The sequence below is a fragment of the Hemicordylus capensis genome, chromosome 15, assembly GCF_027244095.1.
Source record: "Hemicordylus capensis ecotype Gifberg chromosome 15, rHemCap1.1.pri, whole genome shotgun sequence".
In the NCBI taxonomy this organism is placed as follows: domain Eukaryota; kingdom Metazoa; phylum Chordata; class Lepidosauria; order Squamata; family Cordylidae; genus Hemicordylus; species Hemicordylus capensis.
Genome location: NC_069671.1, coordinates 9,700,489 through 9,724,014, shown reverse-complemented (window position 1 = coordinate 9,724,014; position 23,526 = coordinate 9,700,489). Strand labels below are relative to the sequence as shown.

General features: G+C 48.3%; 1 protein-coding gene and 1 non-coding gene across 7 annotated transcripts in view; both read left to right on the top strand.

The window, feature by feature from the left end:
- The window catches only part of ADGRD1 (adhesion G protein-coupled receptor D1), a 218,311-nt gene that overhangs the window by 67,734 nt on the left and 127,051 nt on the right, over positions 1-23,526 (top strand). The window lies entirely within an intron of this gene.
- On the top strand, positions 19,222-19,296 carry TRNAA-UGC (transfer RNA alanine (anticodon UGC)). The gene has a single exon. It is a non-coding gene; the product is annotated as a tRNA-Ala (tRNA).

Genomic DNA, 23,526 nt, shown 5'->3' with positions numbered 1-23,526 from the left:
TTTGAAAACGAAATGTCTTTTGCACAGGATTGTGGGTGAGGTGCTGTGGAACTATAATGGCGAATGACCTCATGTAGAAACCCTTATGTTACAAACTTGGCCAGCCTAATTATAATCCACAAAGAGGCTATTTCATTTTAAAATAAAATAAAATAAATGTAGCTCTGATGGCTTTGTATCGTTGCAGTGGGAGTATCCTGCTGATCATGAGTTTTGGGGTGGGGGCAGTGACATGCTGAGAGCCATACATGGAATCACGAAGGGATTCTAGAGCTCTTCTACTAGAGTTGCCAACATCCCACCACTGTCTGAATAAGGGACACGAGGCAGGGAGTATGCGGGAGTAATTGAGAGACTGAGTGCTACATGGATGGGTTTTTTTGCCACTTTCAGCTTAAACGGTGGTGCAAGTTACAACTTCGATTGCTTCTCCTCTCCTTTTTGATATAACCCTGGTTAGCCAAACTGGGTGTGATGCCATTTTGTTTTCTAGAAAGAGAAGTGTTGTTAGCCAGTAAAAATAGGTTTCGTACATGGGCACTATCTAGTGGTCATTGCCTGCATGCTTTGCATGATCCTGAGACCTGGGAGTTATTCCCACAGGGCTTCATGCTGTGGGGTAAATGTTGAGCGAAGCCACTTAGAATCACAGTCGTGGCATTGAGGGAAGCAGCCCCTCCCCTCAGCCCTCGGGTTTTGTTTTGGTGCAAGTTCACATCGCATGCCTCCGTGTTTTCCTTCTAGCCAATGGGGTGGGAGAGAGGGAGAGAGTACTAAAGAGCTACATCTGCATTTGTAAAGAGAGCATCCTTCTCATCATGCTAATGACTCTATGTCAGTGCCTCTCTCTATTTGCTCTGGCGCTTTCAGAAAAACTAGCTTAAAACTAACATTACAAAAAACCCAGAAATACCTCGAGATAAGCTAGAATTTGCAAGACAAAGCCCGATTTGTGTGTGGAGTGGGTCCAAGGATCTCGAAGGGACTTCGGGGTAGGTTTGGCTGGTGTGTGAACGCACACACTCTCTTCCGAAGGAGGTCTGGGGTAACAGCCCTGTCTGTAAAGACTCTGGGAGAATGCCAAGTTAGCCAGTCACTGATGGCTGCTAATGTTTCTGTTGATGTCTCCACTGTGGGACTGTTGGCAATTCTAAGCCTGCAGCCCACCAGAAAGACAGCATTCCCTGGTCGGGAGGGAGAAGGGAGCTCATTAATTATTTCATGATTACTGAAAACAGCTGGTTTGATCTGAGCCATAAGTTCTTCCCATTAGCTGAAAATAAGGGACAGGCAATTTGGGGCTGAAATAAGGGACGGCCCTGCTAACAAGGGACTGTTGGTATCTAGTCCAGCCCTCTGCCCAGAGCAGGAAACTGCTGCAGCATTCCTGGCTGTCCAGCTTCTGTTTGAAGACCTCAGTGAAGGAGAGCCCACCACTGCATGAGGCAGAGAGTTCCACCGTCAAACAGCTCTTATGATCAGGAAATTCCTCCCAGTGTCTGTTGTATATACTTGGCAAAGAGGCAATGAAAAACTAACAATCCAACGAGAACAGTTACACGCCTATTAGTGTTAGAAATACCTTTCAGTGAAAATACATTTGGATTCCTTACTTAACCTTTCTGAAAACTTTGAATGTCCAGAAACACGAGTGGTCACACAGTTCAGCATTACTAAAATGAAGAACTGATAAAACCGTCACCGTGTCTGTTGGTGTAACACATAAAACTGAAAACGTTTTCTTTTGGGATTTCTGGAGAGCAGAGTCCTTGATGGTGTCGCCAAAGGATAGGTTACAAAGTTGATCACTTCCGATGCACATAGTAAGGCTCTCCTCACGAGCAGTGTGGAGAGCCCTAAGGGGTTTGGTGGGGAGAGTGGGGTTGACCCGTTCTCCCCGCACACGAGCCACCCACGTGATTCCAATTGGCCGCCCTCACGATGACCGGCTCTGTCAGGGAGCCAGTAGGGGTGGCGGGGATTGGGGGCCGCCTAGCCTCCGGAAGTCCCAGCATGCCCTGCATGAGTGTGCGGGGCATGCGGGAAAACCCCCCCCCCAACTCCGGGAAGCTTGTTGGAGCCTCCTTGTCAGGGGTTTCCTTGGGAGTCGCCGTGGCGTGGAGCCACACGGCAGTGGCACACGATCCGGGAAACGGGGTTAGTGGAGTGCTCGCTCCGCTAACCTCGTTTAAGGGGAGGGGCCTTTTGGGAGGTTTGCTGCGGGAGCCGCACGGCCCCTGTTCCAGCACACGGCCAGGAAAAAACGGGTTAGGCGCCCTTAGCCAGGTTCCTCCTGGTCGTGAGAATAGCCTCAGTGCTTAGTGCGGACAGTCTTTCTTGTAACATTGTTATCCGTTATTGATTCTTGATCTTTTTCGATCATGAAAATGACCTTTCTCCATTGTTTTCCAACCAATTCTGTATAACTTGAAATCTAGTGATTCTTTTCCAGTTCAGAGGCCCCTTTCAATGGGAGCCCCTAAGCCGTAACTGACTTAGCTTGTGCCTAAATCTGGCACTGATTAAGCCAGAGGCTCTCAAACCTAGTTTCCCCTGTAGCAGGGATTCCCAGTTGTTGACTACAATTCCCATAATCCCCAGCCAAAGGCCATTGCAGCTGGGAGTCAACACCATATTCTGCACAAACCATATAATGAAGAGTATGTAACAAATCATTTTTGTTTTTGTTTTGTTTGTTTATTTAACATATTTCTATATCGCCCAAAACCGGTGTCTCTGGGCAGTTACAATTAACATCATTTAAAACATTAAATCAATTAAACAATTAAAATCATGTAAACATTAAAATCGTTAACATTAAAGTCATTAACATTAAAGTTATTTAAAACACAACATGAAAAATATTAAAACTATGGATATAATTAAAAGCCTGGGTGAATAAATATGTCTTCAGTGCCTTCTAAAAAGTTGCCAGAGATGGGAGAGGCTCTTATTTCGACAGGGAGTGCATTCTAAACACTGGTCCCCAGAGGTGGTTGGACTACAACTCCCATCATCCCTAGGCACAGCCATCATATCTGGGGATGATGCGTGTTGCAGTCCAACAACAGCAGACCCAGGTTTGAGAACCCTGGGCTTAAGCCTCGTGTTTTTATCTGTGTGGGTGCAGTCCTTCAGACTGGAGCTATAGATCACATGTATGAACCGAAGACAGATCACTTCCCCTTCCCAGTTTCTCCTTGCTGAAAGCAGTCTCTGTCCATACCCTCCAGTCCAATCAACACTGACTGTGAAGTTGGAGCAGTCTTGCCAGGCTTATAAACTTCTAAGTGAATCCCACGGATATCCGCCTGTCAAGAGCTGCACAATATTGAGTTTGCTCCTTCCTCTTGTGACTTGGCATTGGTCACCCGAAAGGGAAGGGAAACTCACGGGGCCCAGCACAATCAGATTCCGCTCGCCGTTCGTATTTACTAACTTCCAGGACTCCCTCTTGCTTTTCAGATTAAGTTCTGCCCTCTTGAGTCGCAGGCTCTCATTAGTGAATAATATCCACTTGCAGCAGGAGAGCAGGACTTGATGGATGGCTGCAGCACTGCTGTTGCCAGTGATAGCTCTTGTCTTGGCTGCGTTCTGAGACAACGGCTGGACCGATTTCAGTGTGGGCAAGCAAGGCTCAAAGGGGCCAGGAGACGTGGTTGAAGATGAGGCAGGGGCGTATCTAGGGGTGGGGCAGGCAGGACACATGCCCTGGGCGCCACTTGAAGGGGGCGCCATTTTGTAAAATTAACTTTTTTTAAAAAAATGGCTGCCAAAAACAAAATGGCCACCGTGCATTCTCAAATGGCCTCTGTGAGGCCCTAGGTCATGCCAGGCCTTGCAGAGGCCATTTGAGCATGCGCGGTGGCCATTTTGTTTTCAGTGGCCATTTTTTAAAAAAAGATTTTTTAAAATGGCCACTGCACATGCTCAAATGGTCCCTGCGAGGCCCTAGAGGCCAGTGGGGGGAGGAGGAACCTTTGCAAACCCCCCAGCCTTTAGCAAGCCCCCCGAAGGGGCTACAGGTAAAATAATAATAATAATATATAATATAAGTCACTGTACACATATTCAGATTGGCACTATGTACAGAGAATCAGGGCTTGTGAATACTGAGCTGATGCTTATGAGCTAGGATTGTATTCATTTGCTCTTACTTTGCTTCTTGTGATAAGTGAGTTAAATGTGATGTCTTGCTAATATGGCTATTAATGGTGAGTTTGTCTTTGAATCAGTGTGAAACCCTTAATATTAAGGCCCACTAGGAGTTTCTTGCTCTCTTTCTCTCATTTTAACTGTCTTTCTGAAAGACTAGAATATATTCCAAGCAGTGACACAGTTTACTCTGCATATCCTTTATTTACAGAGTATCTGGGAAAAGTCAAATTCTCCATTGATTTTTAAAACTTATGTAATGGTGATGCTACAATGCATAGTAGCGAATTAGACAGGCACTTCTGTTTAGTTTTCCAAGTACATCTTCACATAGTATTTGGGTATTTCATGAGCCCCAGCATACTCAAATTTGTAGTTTTCCAGCATATTTTGATCTGGCTAAATCCACTGCTAAAATAGTTTTTGAAATATTAAAAGATTAACGAGCCTGACTTGTATTTTTCAGCTGATATCTGAAAGTTATCTGAAAGATGGGTGTCAGATGCTTGGACAGGGGGCGCAATTTCAGTGTTTGCCCTAGGCGCTATTTTCCCTAGATATGCCTCTGAGATGAGGAACAGATCAGGTGGATGAGGAGGGTCAAAGGACCAGAAGACAAAGGAGGCGAGCTGGTCTTGTGGTCGCAAGCATGACTTGTCCCCTTAGCTAAGCAGGGTCCACCCTGGTTGCATATGAATGGGAGACTTGATGTGTGAGCACTGGAAGATCTTCCCCTCAGGGGATGGAACCGCTCTGGGAAGAGCAGAAGGTTTCAAGTTCCCTCCCTGGCTTCTCCAAGATAGGGCTGAGAGAGACTCCTGCCTGCAACCTTGGAGAAGCCGCTGCCAGTCTGTGCAGACAATACTGAGCTAGATGGACCTGACTCAGGTCTGACTCAGTATATGGCGTATCCCATGTGTTCCTATGTGTGGCTGAGGACAGGCTGTAAACAGTGGCCAGCATCCAGACTGCTACTATTACTGCTTCTTATGTACCTCCTTTCTACCCAGAAACCCCTGTCTGAACGGCACTCTGTCCCCCACCCCTGAATTGCAACCCCGTGCACCCTCAAAGTAAGCCTCAGTTTTGCAGCCTCGGAATGCATCTGCAAAGCTGGAAAGCTGATGACATTGACAGGAAATACAGGGCCATTCGCACGACCTACAGGGTGGTTGGGCAGGGGGGTGGCTTCCCAAACCTTGCCTTCTCCCAAGACAATCCTTGTAAGCCTGGTGGGAGCACAATCAGCCCTTCTCTGTGCAGGGTAGAGCGGGGCAGATTGCTCTGAGGCCGGGACTCCCCCCCCCCGGCCTCCGGAGATCCCACAATGCACTGCACGAGAGCACACTGCATTGCGGCGTTCTTAGCCTCCTTTAAGAGCCCGGCTTCTTCTTCTTATTATTAATTATTATTTTTACATTTATATCCCGCTCTTCCTCCAAGGAGCCCAGAGCAGTGTACTTCATACTTCATACATAGTTTGTCTTTCACAACAACCCTGTGAAGTAGGCTAGGCTGAGAGAGAAGTGACTGGCCCAGAGTCACCCAGCTAGTTTCATGGCTGAATGGGGATTTGAACTCGGGTCCCCCCGGTCCTAGTCCAGCACTCTAACCACTACACCACGCCACCAAGGCAAGTTACTGGCATGCCGCAGCTGGGAACCCTGGTTTGAAACCTTGTCCTCTTTCTCCTTCCTTTCACACATTGAGACCACACAACCGGAAACTGGGTAGGACAAGCAGGGCTACTATGTTCTTCACATCTCCAGTGTGTGCCTGAAAAACTGAAATGTGTGAAGAGGTAGTTGGAGTCTCACTGATCTGTTGTTGGGCAAACTCTGCCAAGAGGAGTGCCATCTCACAGTAGGCTGGTTCTAAGCTTTCTCTGTCAAAAATGTTAATAACATTGTAAAATAATTGCTGGATAGCCCGTGCAGCTAAATTCCAAATGTCAATAACTTGGCAACTTAAATTATCAGCGACAGCAACAGCAGCCGAGTTGCAAATCTTATTCTATCCATCCCGAATTCCCCACCCTGTCAGCAACCCTGCTGCAAAATTGCCCGTGATGATCACAAACTATTTCTCTTATCAGAAGGAAGGGGAGCGTTTGCAATCAATAACGTCTGGATTGATTTTTGCAGTGGAGGTTGCAAATTCAATTTTATCTTCAAACAGATAATTTTTAAAAGATATTTCCCAGCAGAGAATGCAAGAAAAGAAAAGAAAAGAAAATTAATGTGAATTATCCATGAAGATTGTTTTTACGGCATTATTTCATTTTTCTATTACTTCTCATCCTGCCCTTTCTCGAAGGGGCTGAGCATAAATTGTCCTTTTGGCTAAGCAGGGTACATCCTGGTCTGTATTTGGATGGGATACTATATGTGAGATATTCCCCTCAGAGGATGGGGCTGCTCTGGGAAGAGAACCTGCATGCTTCCAAGGTTCCAAGTTCCCTCCCTGGCAGCATCTCCAAGATATGGCTTGGAGAGGCTCCTGTCTGCACCCTTGGAGAAGCTGCTGCCAGTCTGTGTAGACGATACTGAGCTAGATGGACCAAGGGTCTGACTCAGTAGAAGGCAGCTTCCTATGTGCATATGTTCCTATCACCAAGCCAGTCAGGAGTGGGGTACAGAGGAAGAGACAGTGGAATGAATGAATAATCAATGAGGATTGTTTTTAAATTAATATATTTTTCTGTTAAGAACATCAGAACAGCCCTGCTGGATCAGGCCCAAAGAGGCCCATCTAGTCCAGCATCTTGTTTCACACAGTGGCCCAACAGATGCCGCTGGAAGCCCACAGGCAGGAATTGAGGGCATCCCCGCTCTCCTGCTCTAACTCCCCTGCAACTGGTACTCAGAGGCAGCCTGCAACCTTGGAGAAGCCGCTGCCAGTCTGTGTAGACAATACTGAGCTAGATGGACCAAGGGTCTGACTCCGTATATGGCAGCTTCCTATGTAGATCAGGGAGCCTCATCGTTATGTAGAGGCAAATGGGATTGTTTTGATAAGGGAAGCAGCTGCAGTCCAAGGGATTTAGATGCTCTTTGGGCCATGCCTAGAGATGGACGCAGCAGGTGGTATATAAATATGATTGATGAATAAATAATAAATGTGTGATGACTCAGCTCTGCCGTCTGTAACCTTGCTGCAGCAGGCATCCTGCTTCATGGAAGCCAGGCCCGAAGTGATGTTCCTCCCCTCCCACGTTGCCTCTTGCGGATTCCAGCCACCCAGGCTAATCAATTGGCACTGACCGGGCAGTTAGGAAATTCCATCTCACTCTTCTGTCTCTGGAACTGAGCGCCTCCCACACTGTTTGTTACCCTTTCAATTAATTTGGCCCCAATGCCCAGAACACCATGTGAAGAACACTGACGGCACCTGCCTCAGGAAGAAGAAACAGACGCTCTTCTCTCCTGCCCACAGACCTTCTGCATGCAAGAATGCGGGTGCTCTTCCCAGAGCGTCCCCGTCCCCTGAGGGGAATATCTGACAGTGCTCAAACACGTAGAGGTCATTCACACAACCGAAAACTGTGTTCTACCCAGGTTTGGGAGCTGTGTGTACTCCCAATTTTGGATTGTGTGGAAGCAAGGTTAGAGGAAAACCTGGGTAGCTTTTTCTCCGACCTTGCTTCCACACAGTCACTTCTACCCAGGTTTTCCTCTAACCTTGCTTCCACACAGTCACTTCTACCCAGGTTTTCCTCTAACCTTGCTTCCACACAGTCACTTCTACCCAGGTTTTCCTCTAACCTTGCTTCCACACAATCCAGAATTGGGAGTACACACAGCTCCCAAACCTGGGTAGAACACAGTTTTCGATTGTGTGAATGACCTCGTAGTCTTCCATTCATATGCAAACCAGGGTGGGCCCTTCTTAGCAAAGGGGGCAATTACTGCTTGTTATCATAAGACCAGCTTTGAGGTGTCCCCACCGTTGAGAAGTGGAGGGAAGTTTACTTAGAAAGTTGCCTTATACCGAGTCAGACCCTTGGTCCATCTAGCTCAGTATTGTCTATCCAGGTGAGCAGCAGCTTCTCCAAGGCTGCAGGCAGGAGTCTCTCTCTGCCTTATCTTGGAGGTGCTGTCAGGGAGGGAACTTGGAACCTTCTGCATGGAAATGCTCTTCCCAGAGTGGCCTCATCCTCTGAGGGGAATATCTGACAGTGCTCATACATGTAGTCTCCCATTCAAATGCAAACCAGGGTGGACACTGCTTAGCAAAGGGGACAATTCCTGCTTGCTGCCACAAGACCAGCTCTCTTCTGTTCAGGCCTGACTACAGGTCAACGGAGAGCTGGCAACCTTTACAGCCAAGCAGGCCACGCTAGGTGGAAAGGAAGACACTCAGCCCTTTATGGGCAGACCTGACTCCACAGCTGCCTGCAAGAAACTGGATGTTGTTGTTGTTGTTGGTTGGACACTCCCACTGAGAGTTATGGAGGCAGCCATGCACCATTCAGCCTTTCACCCTCGAAATGTGCTGTTTCCCTGGTATGCGGATTTAGATTGTGACAGATAGCTGCTGAGAGTTAGTGTAAGATAATACTGAGCTGGACCAATGCACTATACCAGTAATTGGTGATTTCATGTGCTCCATTCTACAAGTTTTAATTCAGTTTTTACTGAGTTTGTCAGACACATGACAAAATTTATGTTCAGGAACTTCTAAGTTGTTTCCTCAAGAGGAAATGTGCAGCTGCAAGAGAGGGATTCTCCTTTCCTTTAAAAAAGAAAAGAAAAGAAAGGACGACCTCCCTGATTCACGAACACAACACCATCTGGGCCAGGAGTAAGATTCCTATCAAGGAATCACTAGCCAAAAAAATTGCAGTTCAGTGACTCATCCTGAGTATCAGTCCACACACTTTCCTCTTTGGGCAGTGACTAGATTAAATTCATTCCTTTAGCAACCCATTAATTAATGGCTAACATGTGCTTGCAAATGAGGAAGGTCATTCCAAGGTGGGTCAGGGTGATTATAAGGCGATTTCAGGATGACAGATGCCAAGTTGTAGATCATTTCTCTGCAATCAAGCCACAAGCCCAGGCCTGGGAAATGAGATCGGTAAACTTTCCCCGAGATTCTCAGTGGGTGATCTCTGCCTAATGAATGAATTCCTCTTGGCTCAAATCATAATCAGGCATGCCTAAGATGACCTATTTCCCAGAAAATCAGGAAACCAGTTCTGAAATTTGGAAAGTCTTGTCACACTCCCATTGACATCTTCAGGAGCAGCCTGCATCCACGTGCCCCAGTACTGCTGGATCAGACCCAAGGCCCATCTAGTCCAGCATCCTGTTTCACACAGTGGCCCACCAGATGCCTTGGGGGAGCCCACAGGAAAGAGACAAAGGTGTGCCCTCTCTCCTGCTGTTGATCACCTGCAACTGGTATTGAGATGCATCCTATCTCTGGGGTTGGAGTGGCCTATAGCCCTCAGACTAGTAGCCATTGATAGACCTCTCCTCCATGAATTTGTCTAAGCCCCTTTTAAAGCCATCTAAGCCAGTAGCCATCACCACACTCCATGGCAGAAATTCCATAAGTTAATTATGTACTGTGTGAAAAAGTACTTCCTCTTGTTGGTCCTAATTTTTCCGACCCTCAGTTGATGGGATGGCCCCTGGTTCTAGACTAGGGAGAAAAATTTCTCTCATTCATTCTCTCCACTATATGCATAATTTTATACACCTCTATCATGTCTTCCAAAGTAATGAGCCCCCAATGCTGTAGCCTAGCCTCATAAGAAAAGTGTTCCAGGCATCTGATCATCTTGGTTGCCCTCTTCTGTACCTTTCCCAGTTCTACAATGTCCTTCTTAAGATATGGTGTCCATGACAGCACCGTATATATGGGTAGTCCAAGGAACTATGTTGATACTTAATTATATTAATTATATATTAATACATTAATATTGAGTGCGTTTCCCAGGGCTCCCTGTTGACCCAAGCATGCTCAGAAGTTTGGTTTACTGTATTTACCTGAATCCAAGACTAGGTTTACCCCCTGCCCCAAGTTCTTTGATGTTAGAAATTGGGTGGTCATCTTAAATTCAGAGTGCTCTTCAGTCTATCTATCTATCTATCTATCTATCTATTCGATTTTTATACTGCCCTTCCACAATGACTCAGGGCAGTTAACAATTAAAACAAAACCATTAAAATCAGTTAACAATTAAAACAAAAATTATAAAACAGTATAAAACAGTTAACAATTAAAACATCATAAAACCGTAATTAAACAATCACAACAATTAAAAAACCCTGAAAAATAGGTTACAACATTAAAACCAATTACAAACGTTTAAAAACCCTGGAAGGCCAGGCCAAACAGGTTTTAAGGGCTCTCCTGAAGGCCAGTAAAGAATCCAAATTGCCGATTTCTGCCGGCAGTGAATTCCACAGCCCAGGAGCAGCTACAGAGAAGGCCCACCTATTGGGGGTAAATATGGGCATAACCTGTATTTCACCTCTATATTTTAAGGGGGTCATCTTAAATTCAGAATTATCTTCTATCTGGGCAAATACGGACCATTCTGAGCTGAAGAAGACCTTCTTGGGGAAACTGAACTCAATTCATAATACAGCTGAACATTTACACCAGAAGTTTGTATTCAGAGCCAGGTTAAATCTGATAGCTGGCAACATCACTATACTCGTTTACTTCTGTTCCACTTTGCGGGCACCGTGCCTTACAAGGTGGCTCACAAAAAGTGTTAAAGGAACAAGCAAACTGGATTCCTCATTTGTATGGTGAACTCACAGAAGTTTAGAAACATACCCAGCCCTGGGCATAGAAATGGGCAATCCATTCTAAGGCTTGTTTGTCAGATGTATGACCCATGTTATTCAATGGGACTCACTCTCAAAAAAGTGTGCCTAGGATTGTGGCTTCAGGGCTTAACCCAATGGGAAGTTTTTCATTGCATGCTCCATGCATAGATCTTGTGGGAGGGGAGCTGGTCTTGTGGAAGCAAGCATGAATTGTCCCTTTTGCAAAGCAGGGTCTGCCCTGGTTAGCATTTGAATGGGAGACTACATGTGTGAGCACTGCAAGATATTCTCCTTAGGGGATGGAGCCACTCTGGGAAGAGCATCTACATGCTTGCCTGCAGAAGATTCCATATTCTCTCCTTGGCATCTCCAGATAGGGCTGAGAGAGACTCCTGCCTGTAACCTTGGAGAAGCCGCTGCCAGTCTGTGTAGACAATACTGAACTAGATGGACCAACGGTCTGGCTCAGTAGAAGGCAGCTTCCTATGTTCCTATGACCCTCCTGTTGGATTACACCCTTAAAATCTTACAGGGCAAGGCAATATTAAGTAGACTTAAAACAGATATTCTTCAGAAGCTTCTCTTTTCTTTTTATAAATCTGATTAAACCAAGAACAACATCAAAAGGGCGGAAAATGCAGAACATATTAGCTCTAAACACAATCAAGGAAAGAAGAAATTACAAAATATATAGTGCAGATGAACTGGATCTTCTCCCCACAACCATCACTCTCACTGCGGGATGAGCCAACACAAAGGTTCCTATGGCTGTCCAAGACTGAAGCATAACAGTTCTATCACGTACAAGAAGGGAAGATCTATTCGGTGTTCATGGACAGAGAGAGGCAAAAGGAAGCCATGCACAAAACTAATCTGTCCAAATCCAAATCTCCAAAGGTTAATTAGCATCTCAAGAGGTTGAAATGCTTGCCAAGAAAGTTGCACCCAAATAAATCCTCAAAAAGTAATATTTTGTAGGTCCTTGACAAGGGATATTTAAATGCATGGGCAAAGACTCCCTGGAAGTTAATTAATGCCAACTCTTGTCAAGAACATGTCTGTCAGCATGCATTGCAAAGCAAATGACCTAACCAAATTCAGGTATGCACGATCCGGCTAAAAGAAAGAAGTTGAAAAGGAGTCTCCAGAGGGGGAAAATGTATCTTTCCATTTGCAGGATGGATAGGAGTGTGGATGAAGCAGAAAGATGATTCACTGGTTTTCTGGGCCAAGTTCAGCATCTAAGGATATCTTTTATGAGAGCCTCCCCTCCAATCAGATCCACATGGGTCTTTGTAGGAAGTGTGAAGATCAAGCGTGGTTTCTTCCTGCTCACAGAATTCTGGGAAGTTGGCCAACTAATGGCTGAATCTTATGAGCTGACGTGTGGAGGCTTGTACTTCGGAATTGGTGTCAGAGTCTCCACACAAGCGGACATCTCATGCATGCGGGATTTGTTCTAGATTTAGGGGGGACAACATGTCCTTCTCCAGGCAAGAAACCTCTGATCACCCGCAAATGGGGTAGCAAAAGGGGGCACAGGTCATCTCAGCTTAGCCGTCAGGCTTTGTCATCAAAGCCTCTAGAGAACAGAGCAGCCTTAGCCTGGAACCAATGAAGGCACAGATGTCTGCACTAGCTGAATGTGGCCTGAAAGGCAGAGTAGAAATCTATAAGATGACAGACATTTCGGCAGAAGATGGCAAAAGCTGAAACATCTTGCCCATTATATTTCTGTTCCGTTAATCAACCATAAATTCTATTCTTTTTGAATAACAGCATCCTTCTGGGATCCAGATAATAATTGTATGGAGTTCTGGTTGCAGTTTTAATTCTCTCTCTCTCTCTCTCTGAATCAATTCAAATATGTGACCCTCTTTTACCTGCAATATGAAGCGGTTGACTCCTGGCTGGCAGCACTATGCCACATTTGAATGCTCTCTATGCTTTCCCCTGTTTGCTCGCAGTTACACAGTGGGAGCCATTTCATTGCTTTGCACAAGATAAGCCTGTTCCAGGCAGGGGGGTTGCAAGGTTGGAGTGGGCCCAGAGACAAGATTTTAAAATACCCCCCCCCCACACTGAAGCTCAGCTCATAAAGTAAAGAAATCTTAAATGAGGCTGAATAGTGGTAACAAAAAGCATAGTAAACCTATGTGCCACAATAGAACATCGTCCTAAATTATTTTTAAAAAGGTTTTGTAAATTGTGGACGATCCAAGTCATTTAATGATACTAGAGAAAGACATGTTGGTCTGGTAGCTCCAGGTCTTAACACTCACATCAATTTCGGAGGATGAATGCAACTGAAGGAAGCCTGGGCAGGTGAGCAGCTGGGGGGGTCAGTCATGTGGCTTGCCTCTGAGGGCCCCCAGACAACTCTCTCCCCTTGCCCTGTTATAGTTACGCCCCGAGTTCCAGGTCACACAATGCAGGGTCTAGGAATATAGGAAGCTACTGAGTCAGACCCTCGGTCCATCTAGTCCAGTACTGTCTACTCTGACTGGTGGCAACTCTCCAGGGTTTCAGGCAGGAGTCTTGCCCAGCCCTACCTGGAGGTGCCGGGGATTGAACCTGAGACCTTTAGCATGGAAAACAGCGGTCCTGTCACTGAGCTACATCCCCATCCTCGACATCTGAGAGTCTGGGGTTCATGGCTGATCAGCCTGTCCAAGGAATGTTTTCCTCCACCAGACACACTCATTTTTGGTGCCTCTTGCAGAGTGTGGCATTTTGAACTGAAATGGGGGGCGGGGCGGGGGATGTGTTTGAGTGACAGGGGTGATGAACAAACAGAAAAGTTCTCGACCTGTGAATTATTATCTCCTTTTTATCCTTCATTTTACTCTTTCATGACAGACTCGTCTGTCTTCCCCCGCAAAGACTTTCATGGCACCTTGGGTCTGAATCTTTAGCCCAAAGCTATAAAACTCCTCCCCCCCCGCCACTTTGGTAGAAGGTGTCATGGCATCACTGACAGTGGGCTGGATCTTTCCAACTTAATAGGAAACTATGGCCCCGCCCCCTAGATGGATTGCTCCCATCAAGAATGTCGCCTCCGTCCTCTTTGTCTGATGGTATTTCGTCAAAGAGGCCGCTTTGTAACTTGGACGTTTGCTACAGGAAAACATCCCGTCAAGCCGGCCCGCCTTTTGGAAGGAGGAGACGTTCTGTCCCAGACAACGGCAAGGCAGCATCCGGATACAGCAGAGTCGGCCTGAAAACTGACTCACACGTTCAGCATTATGGCGGACATCCAGGCCACATTACTCAACAGTAATGCTGACATGTAGGACTATTCGAGAGTAATTTCGTCTGGCTGCCTGTCCTGGGGTGGACCAAGCTATTGCCACCCTTGAGGTGAGGTGCGGAATGTGGCCTTGACCCATGCCCCTGGTGGGGGCCGGCCCCCTTTCAACACGGATGCTTGCTTTGGAAGTGGTGTGGGAGGGAAGGTTGCCGTAGCCTCCTCTTCTCTGTTTGTGCTTCTTTCATGCTTTGCAAGGAGTGTGAGGAGAGGCACTCCTGGCCACGTTGGTGTCCTGACCTTCCCCCCATGCCAGCAGCTCCAGGATACAGACATAGGAAGCTGCCATATACCGAGTCAGACCATTGGCCTACCTAGTTTAATATTGTCTACCCAGACTGGCAGCGGCTTCTCCAAGGTTGCAGGCAGGATGTCTCAGCCTGATCTGGAGATGTGAGGGGGTCAACTTGGAACCTTCTGCGTGCAAGTGCTCTTCTCAGCGTGTCCCCATCCCTATCTTGGGGAGGCCAGGGAGGGAACTTGGGGCCTCAGATGCTCTTCCCAGTGGGGATTCTGATCAAGTCATTTCCCCGCTGCACCATGAGGTGGTTTACATTGAACACAGTGGGTCCCGATCCCAAGCAAAGCTGCACAGGATTGCCCTGTGTGCACATCCACTGCTGAGGACTTCTCGAGCAATCTCCCGGCACACTTTCTGTTCATCATGAGAATCCTGGCCGCCCCATGGCTGACATGCAGATTGGCCGCTTGGATTTATACCGCAGTGATAACATGTTGCTGTGCCAGTGACTTTTTATAGCTCTCGTAAAGCTCCTTGCTCTTGTGGGAAAACATTCCGGCGGCGTGGGCAGGGAAATGATCACTTTCAGATGCCGGTGTGGATTTTGCATCCACCCTTCCCAACCCACCCTCTTCTCCCTGCTCCGTTGTCAAATATAGAGCAAGGTGACCGGAGAGATTTCCAAGAACCAGGTCAAAACAGGAGAAGCGCCGGGATGTGCCAGAGACATGGGGAAAATAAATGTTTCAACGTTTGAAATAACCACCTGTCAAGTTTGGGAACTGGGTGTGCTTCCATTTTCTGATCATATATGAATAAAAAGCAAGGCAGGCGGTGTCAGCAGTGATCATTTACTAAGCAGCAGCAGGACTGGGGGCCTCTGTCCTACCCAGCCGCTGTGCCCCACTGCTGAATGAGGTAGCAGGAAAAGCCCATTGGAGTGAAGTTGATTAGCTGTTAAACTAGCTAAGTAGCAGCGTTAGCATCTGGCGGAGTCTAGTTTTATCTATTGAATCCAGGTGAAACAATGCAGGTAGCACTCCAGGGGGATGGACAGACAAGCAGTAGCATTTGGGGCAGTCATTCTGTGCACACACCGATGTTGGCCGGGATGGTAAAATAGAGCCTCCAAGATCAGCAGCAGTATACCACTGAATGTCAGTGGTAAGAAGCCACCTGGGAGGGGGGCAGGCTGCTGCCTTAATGCCCCACTGGTGGGCTTCCCGTAGACAGCTGGGTGGCTATGGGGAACTGGACATGAGGGCGTTCAGTTTCTGAATGTGTGAAGTGGCTTAGTGTGAATGAGGAGATGTGTGCCTTGGACTTGGGGGCATATGCTGAGCACACAGGCTACAGCAACAGGTCTGTAACCTGTTTGGAGATGCACACCAAGTGATGTCATTTAAAAAGGAGAAGGTTCTACCTTCTTTTTTCTTTTCTTTTCTTGAGACAACATGACTATTCCTCTAGATCACCTGGATTTCTGGCTGATGTGCTGGTTCCACACACTGGACATAAGTTTTTGTCGGCAACTAACTGTTGCTCTTGTCTCAGGGCATCTGACTCCTGTGGGTTCCCACTGTCCATATTTACCAAGGTGTGTCCCTGTTTTCTGTAACCTGTCTCTGGTGAATCACTAGCAGAGGCGCTCTTACCCCTGGGCTTCCGGGCTGAAGTTCAGGGCCTGCACAACCCTTGGGGGCCCCCAAATCCTCTTTAGTCTGTCCAAGGTGGTGTAGTTGTCCGGCCGAGCATGATGGTGCTTAATTTGCATGGGAGTGGGGGGGGGGCCTTGAGGCCCAGGCTCCAAAATGACCTAGGTGCACCACTACCCCCATTTCACTCCTATTTGGGTCTCTTGGCGATGTCTCCGTTTATTGATTTTTTTAAAACCTGCGCTGCCAGAGCTGCTGAGCTTTGGTCATTCCTCAGGATCCAGACTCTTCTCCAGAGTCTCTAGAAACTGAACTTCCAAGCGGTTAGTGGGAGGGAGGCATCCGGTCTCTAGCCTGCCTGCATCTCAATGGGTCCACGCAGGGGCGTAGCAAGGTTGGAGTGGGCCCAGAGACAAGATTTTAAAATGGGGCCCCCCCACTCAAAGTCCAGGGCCTCCGCACACCCCAGGCCCCCAAGGATTTAAGTCTGATATTCCAAAATAAGTATGCTGCCTGGAAATACATTTCACTGAATACACACATGCACACTTCACAGTATATAGTGATATACATTGAGTACTATATATTTGTGCTACTTTTAATGCCTAGAACACACTAGCAACGCTAATTATTAAAATGGCCCCCTCGCTGCAGATTAGCCAAGGAGACTTTCAACCATGCAGGGTGAGCCTATGTTTGTTTTCTCAGAATTCTGAACAAATTCAGTCAAGTTTGATTGCAGGAGGTTTTTCACAGGAGGCTTTTAAAGCCCTTTAACACACCTCTCCTCTGGAATGGAGGTGCTGCATTCACATGTTGGCCAGATTTACCCTGAAGTCCCTGCAAGTTATTGGGGAGCAGTTCACACACAAGAAAAATAAAATAAAATAAAAGCAGAAGGCATGCTTCACAGTTCTCACTCAGACCTTCTGGGTTGCAAAACAACTTGAACATAAGTGCATTTATAAATGAATGAATAAAATAAATATAATACTGTTTCTTCCAGAAGTTTTTGTAATTTTCTGCCATGAAACAAGCCACTTATAGGACTTTTTAGATAGTTTTTTTTAAGCCAGCAAATTTTCCAAGCTGTTTAAAAATAAATATTCAGAGACTTCTCAGTCCCTCCCCCCCATATCAAAGCCCTATGGCAAGCAGATCCCTATATATCCGGGAGGGGGGGAGGAAGGTAACCACAAAAAGGAGTTCACACTACCTGGCAGCAGGGGGTCTTCTGCTGCAGAGAACAGTGGAGGCCTCTCTGGCTGCCTCCTCCTTCCTGGCTGGCTTGGGCCCTACTCGAGTTCAGGCTTCACAGAGGCCTACACCAGACCTCCGTGGAAGCCCCGCCCACCCGCCGATCAGCTGAGAGGCGGGAGAAAAGCAGCTCTTGGCAGCTTGTCTGCTCCCTCGATTGCCGGCCAGGAGAACAAGCTGGAGAGACGGCGAACAGGGCAAGTGGCTGAGGAGCCTTGGGGCTGGGCAGGGGGCAATGGGGAGTCACGTGAGGTGCCTCTGGGGGGCCCCTCCAGGCAGTGGGGCCCCCAGACAACTGTCTCCCCTTGCCCGATCGTTGTTACGCGCCTGGCATCAAGGCTTCAGGTCTTCTGCCGTCTGTGATAGTGGGCAGGTGGAGGCTTGGGGAGGGACCCTCCGGATGAGAAGGGGTCGCCACACGGGTTTATCTCTGTTTCCTAATGAAAAATGTCAGAGGGCACATACTGTCTGTGTTGGTATAATCTGGGGTCATGGGCAGTGGCACACCCAGGTAACTTTGGTGTCTGGACTGCCCCCCCCATGAGGCCCCCCTGCGAGGCTTTTGGGGGCCTCCTGCCACCACCCCACACCCGCCCTGCCACTGTCCCACTGCACCAAACCTCCGACACCCCCCCCACCTAATTTCAGCCACCATGTGTGCAGCTGGGGGGTGGGGGTGAGCTGAGCAGGCCTCCCTGCCCCACGGCAGCAGATGGAGTGACCTGCTGGGTCTGTCCGTCTGGCCCAGCGGCTCTTGAGAACTGCGAGGCACTCCAGGGCGCCAGCACATTTGAAATAGTTTGCCGCAAGCCTGTGATATCATGGGCTTGCGGCGTTTTGTTTCAGCTGCTCTATCTGCCACCTGCTCGGCTCACCCCCTGACCGCTACCCCTTGGCTGCCCACATGGCGGCTGAAATTATGAAAAAAAATATGGAGGTTCGGTGCAGTGGGGCGGGTGGTGGTAGCCCCCCCCGGCCACTTGGAGCCCCCCCCCCGGACCTTGAAGGCCACAGACTGGGGCCCCAAGGTCCGGGGGGGTAAGAACGCCTCCGGGCATGTGCCTTGCTTAATCTGGGGTCATGTGCTCTGATGACCTGCTTTCCATTGGTGGGATGCCAATGGTTAGAATGATCTGCCACGCCTTCCGGTTCCGTGGCCACGGCCCCTTGTGCACTGTAGAGCAGGTCTCCCACTTGCTTGGCCGCACCTCTCACACATTTGCGGGTGTGTCTCTGTTTTTATCTGTGAAGTGTCGAAGAGCATGTGTCGCCATTTTGTTTCCAGGGTCCATTCAAAGTCCTGGTTCTGACCTTCAAAGCCCTCATTGGCCCTGAGGCCGGGGGATCTGAAGAACTATCATCTCCTGTAGGAGCCGGAGAGCTCAAGTCTTGTGGGAGCAAGCATGAATTGTCCCCATGGTCTGCCCTGGTTTGCATTTGAATGGGGGATTACATCTGTGAGCACTGGGAGATATTCCTCTTAGGGGCTGGGGCTGCTCTGGGAAGAGCATCTGCACACTCGCATGTAGAAAGTCCCAAGTACCCTCTGTAGCATTTCCAGATAGGGCTGGGAGAGACTCCCACCTGCAGCCTTGGAGAAGCTGCTGCCAATTTGTATAAAAGATGCTGAGATAGATGGAGCAATGGTCTGACCCAGTAGAAGGCAGCTTCATAGGTGATGTTTATTTATCTCCAGGAGCTCTCCTTCATGTTTCCTTGCCAGTGGAGGTACAGTCGGTGTCTGTCCTTCTCAGCTCATTGCATCCAGGTTCTGCAAGGGTGTCCTTGCAGAGGTACGCCTGACAGTTTACGCATGGAGGAGATGGGGCTCAGTGGTAGAGCATCTGCTTTGCATGCAGAAGGTCCCAGGTTCAATCCCTGGCAGCATCTCCAGGTCGGGCTGGCAGAGGCTCCTGCCCGAAACCCTGGAGAGTCTCTGCCAGTCAGTGTAGACAATCCTGAAGCAGATGGATGAATGGTCTGACTCAGTTGAAGACAGCCTTCTATGTTTCCTATGGCCCTGTCACACTGGACTCTTGCAGTGTCAAGGAGTTACACAATACTTCTTTAAAAATAGAAGGTCGGGAAATTAGTGTTTGGCCTGCCTGAAGTGTCTGGAAAGCCTTTGTCTCCCTCCCCTGCCCCTCCCCTGTCTTGTTAGTCGAAATTTAATCACCCCTTTCAAACTGTTCTCAGAGAAAACAAGGGAGGCTCCGAAAAGGTACATAAAACTTGAAGATTTCCAGTGGTTTGGATGTGGCAGGAAGTCTCTGAGATGATAGGGCCTGGGAGGGCCATTGATAGGCTTCGTGTGTGTGAGTGTGTGACTGTAGGAGAAGACGTCAGGAGAATTTGGAATGAAAAGTTGGAAAAGGAGATGCAAGCATACAGGCATTACGGACTTGGATGCGTTTGCCCTAAATATGACTTCTATTTTTCTGCCTCACGGGACAGTGGAACAGAGGAACATAGGAAGCTGCCATATACTGAGTCAGGCCATTGGTCTATCTAGCTCAGTATTGTCTACCCAGACTGGCAGCGGCTTCTGCAAGGTTGCAGGCAGGAGTCTCTCTCAGCCCTATCTTGGAGATGCTGCCAGGGAGGGAACTTGGATCCTAGATGCTCTTCCCAGAGCAGCCCCATCCCCTAATGGGAATTTCTTCCCGTGCTCACACTTCTAGTCTCCCTTTCATAAGCAACCAGAGCAGACCCTGCTTAGCTAAGCGGACAAGTCATGCTTGCTGCCACAAGACCAGCTCTCTTCGCTTCTCAGTGAAGCTTGTTCCTCTTCAGCCTTATACCAACACATCTTCGCAACAATATTCCCGCCCAAACTTCCAAGTACGGGTTGATTTTTCATATCTGAAAGTAGAAGATGGCAGAGCATCTGCTTGGCATGCAGAAGGTCCCAGGTTCAAGCCCTGCAGGCATCTCCAGGTAGGGCTGGGAAGCAACTCACCTGAAACCTTGGAGAGCTGCTGCCAGTCAGTGTAGGCAAAACTGAGTTTCATGACAGGAAGTGTGAAATGACAGCCTGCCCAGTTTGTGAAAAAGGGGAAGGGAGCTGCAGATGGAAAGGGGTAGTGTATAAAATGAAATGTAAAGAGTGTGGGGAGTTCTGTATAGGAGAAATGGGAAGAGAGAGTTGATCGCCAGGTTTCAAGAACATGTAGCAGCTGCAAAAATACACTAAGAGTGGGAGACCGTGGGCAGTGCAGGTGTTAAAACATGGAGGAACTGGGAAAGGTGTTGTAAAAATACAAAATGTCAAAAAACATCAAACAAACAAACAAACAAACCCCACGATGGAATAACAGTGCCCATAAAAGTAAAGGTGCCGGAGGTGGAGCGGTGCTTGGTGCGAAGAAAAATTAGGGACACGATATACATAGATAAATTAAAACCCAGTGTGAATGGTAAGGAGGAGCTTGAAGACATTGTGAAGTATGTGGGTTACTGGAGGATGTGGAATGAAATGGAGAGACAGAGAGGCTCGTCCGTGTGAAGAGTGTCTAGTGGGGTTGTGGGGAGAGCGGGCTTAGCCTGCTTAGCCCGCTCTCCCCGCAGACGAGCAGACAGTCTGCTCTGGGCGGCTGCAGTCACAGAGCCGGCTGGGGCTGGGGAGTTCAGGGGTCATGCCCCCCAGAAGCTCCAGGATGCTGGAGAGACCCCTGAGCTGGGAGGCTGCTTTTCAGCACAGAGCCATGTTGTGGCTACTCACGATTTTAAAAACCGGGTTTGCCGAGTGCTGGCTCCGCAAACCTGGCTTAAGGGGTGGGCTACCTAAGCGGGCTAGCCGCTTGTAAGCCACCAGGCTCGCCTGCGAGCCCGGTGGTTTACACAAGCAGCCAAAATCGGGCTAGGCTCTCCCAGCCCCATTTTTGCTGCTCGTGGGAATAGCCTCAGAGACTGTGAAGCTGGCTGTTAAGAGGTGTGTGGTGAAATGTCGACCGCACAGCTGTGTAATGGCTCTCTGCTTCCCTTTTCTCTCCTTCCTAAACCTATTTGCTAATTAAGAAATTGCTGCCCAGTTGTGTGTGTAATTATGGGAGAATAATATGAGATTGTGAGCTACAGAAGGAGGAGGAAGAACATGGAGGCTGATGTGTAGACGCCAAAATGTATAGATGTGAGAGATGCAGGGATGTACATACAGATCTACAGACGTACAGACGTGATGTATAGACGTCGAAACGTACGTTTGTTTTTACAATGGACTGATATTTGTCTTTTTTTTTTTACACAATAAATAAAGGTCCTGAAGGAGAAAACTGAGTTAGATGAACCAGTGGTTTGGGGAGGGAATGTAACTCAGTGGTAGAGCACCTGCTTTGCATGGAGAAGGTCTCAGGTCCAATCTCTACCTCTCCAGGAGGCTTTACAGACAGGGCTGTTACCCCCCCCAGTCTCCTCCAGAAGAGAGTGTGTGCATTCACACACCAGCCAAACTTCCCCCGAAGTCCATTCGAGATCCTTGGAAGCACTCCACCCCTCTAGCTTATCGCAATGTATTCCTGGGTTTTTTAAATGCTGGTCTTAAGGAGTTTTTCTCCAAACGCTGGAGCAAATAGAGAGAGGCACTGAGGTAGAGTCATTAACATGATAAGAGGGACACCCTCTTTAGGAATGCAGATATAGGCTTTGGTTATCTCCCCCCACCCCCATTGGCTAGAAGGAAAACAGGGAGGCACGCGATGTGAACCGGCACCAAAATAAAACCCGAGAGCAGAGGGGAGGGGATGCCTCCCTCAATGCCGCGGATGTGATTCGAAGTGGCTTCGCTCAACATTTACCCCGCAGCATGAAGCCAGATGCAAAGAACTCCCAGAGAGGACTGGGAAGGACCCATCCGAATCCTTGGGGAGCCGTTGCCAGCCAGTGGGCTAGATGGTCCAACAGTCCTGGGCTAGATGGGCCAATAGGATCACTCGGTATCAGACAGCTTCTTATCAGGAGACTTTATAGCCCAGATAGAGAACACGTGCTTTGCATGCAGAAGGCCCCAGGTTCAATCCACGCCATGAGAGCATTTGCTTTGGGTGCAGAAGGTCCCTGGCAGCATTTCAAGGTCGTACTGGGGAATCAGCTCCTGAAACCCTGGAGAGCTGCTGCCAGTTAGGGAGATTCCTAGGGGTGCTCCAGCTACTTGCCAGTCTTTAGACCTGAGTGTCCACCAATCCCACAGTGAGCAACTGCTTGCTTGCTTGCTTGCTTATCTATCTATCTATCTATCTATCTATCTATCTATTACATTTTATAGCCCGCTCTTCCTCCAAGGAGCCCAGAGCGTTGTACTACATTCTTAAGTTTCTCCTCACAACAACCCTGTGAAGTAGGCTAGGCAGAGAGAGAAGTGACTGGCCCAGAGTCACCCAACAAGTCTCTTGGCTGAATGGGGATTTGAACTCGGGTCTCCCCGGTCCTAGTCCAGCACTCTAACCACTACACTACACCACGCTGGCTGCTTTAAACACTCATGTAGTCTGGGTGGCCCCGGCTGGAATCACAAAATCCGGACGAAAGTTTTTCTAAACGCCCCTCCAGGGAAGGGAACAGGCAGGCAGAGAGGCCCCTTCCCGGACGACATCTCCCAGGCGCCTTTCACTGCAAAATGACTTTCCTGAGAGTGGCAGCACATCCATCATCTTTACGCCACCTTCAGACAAGAGACTCTAAATTGAAACAGCTGCAGCAAAGTGTTTGCAAAACAACCCTTGTTCTTTTCCCTCCGGGCAATTGTGAGCAAACCCAGCTTGCTTGCTTTTCCCCGCATTCTGCTGCTCAGAGATTGTTTCCCCCTCTTCTCATTTTCTGAAGAGACCCGGTGAGTCAAGGTTGGACGGAGGTGTGGAGGGCCCCAGTGTAGGGTGGGAAGAGACTGGGGAGGTGGGCAGCAAAAGAGATTAGTAGCAGCCGTTCATTCAGCCTTAGACTTCTCACTGGTGGCAGAATGGAAGGCCGTCTGGTTCAGGCATTAGCGCGCATGTTCCCAAGACACCTCATTCATTTGTTTATAACACAGAGCACATCTGTGGAATGGCACAGGCCCCCAGATAGCATGATTTCATCGAGAGCAGATTCTTGCTTCTCCTTTTTTGCTCGCGGCCTGGGGCTCTTTTCTTT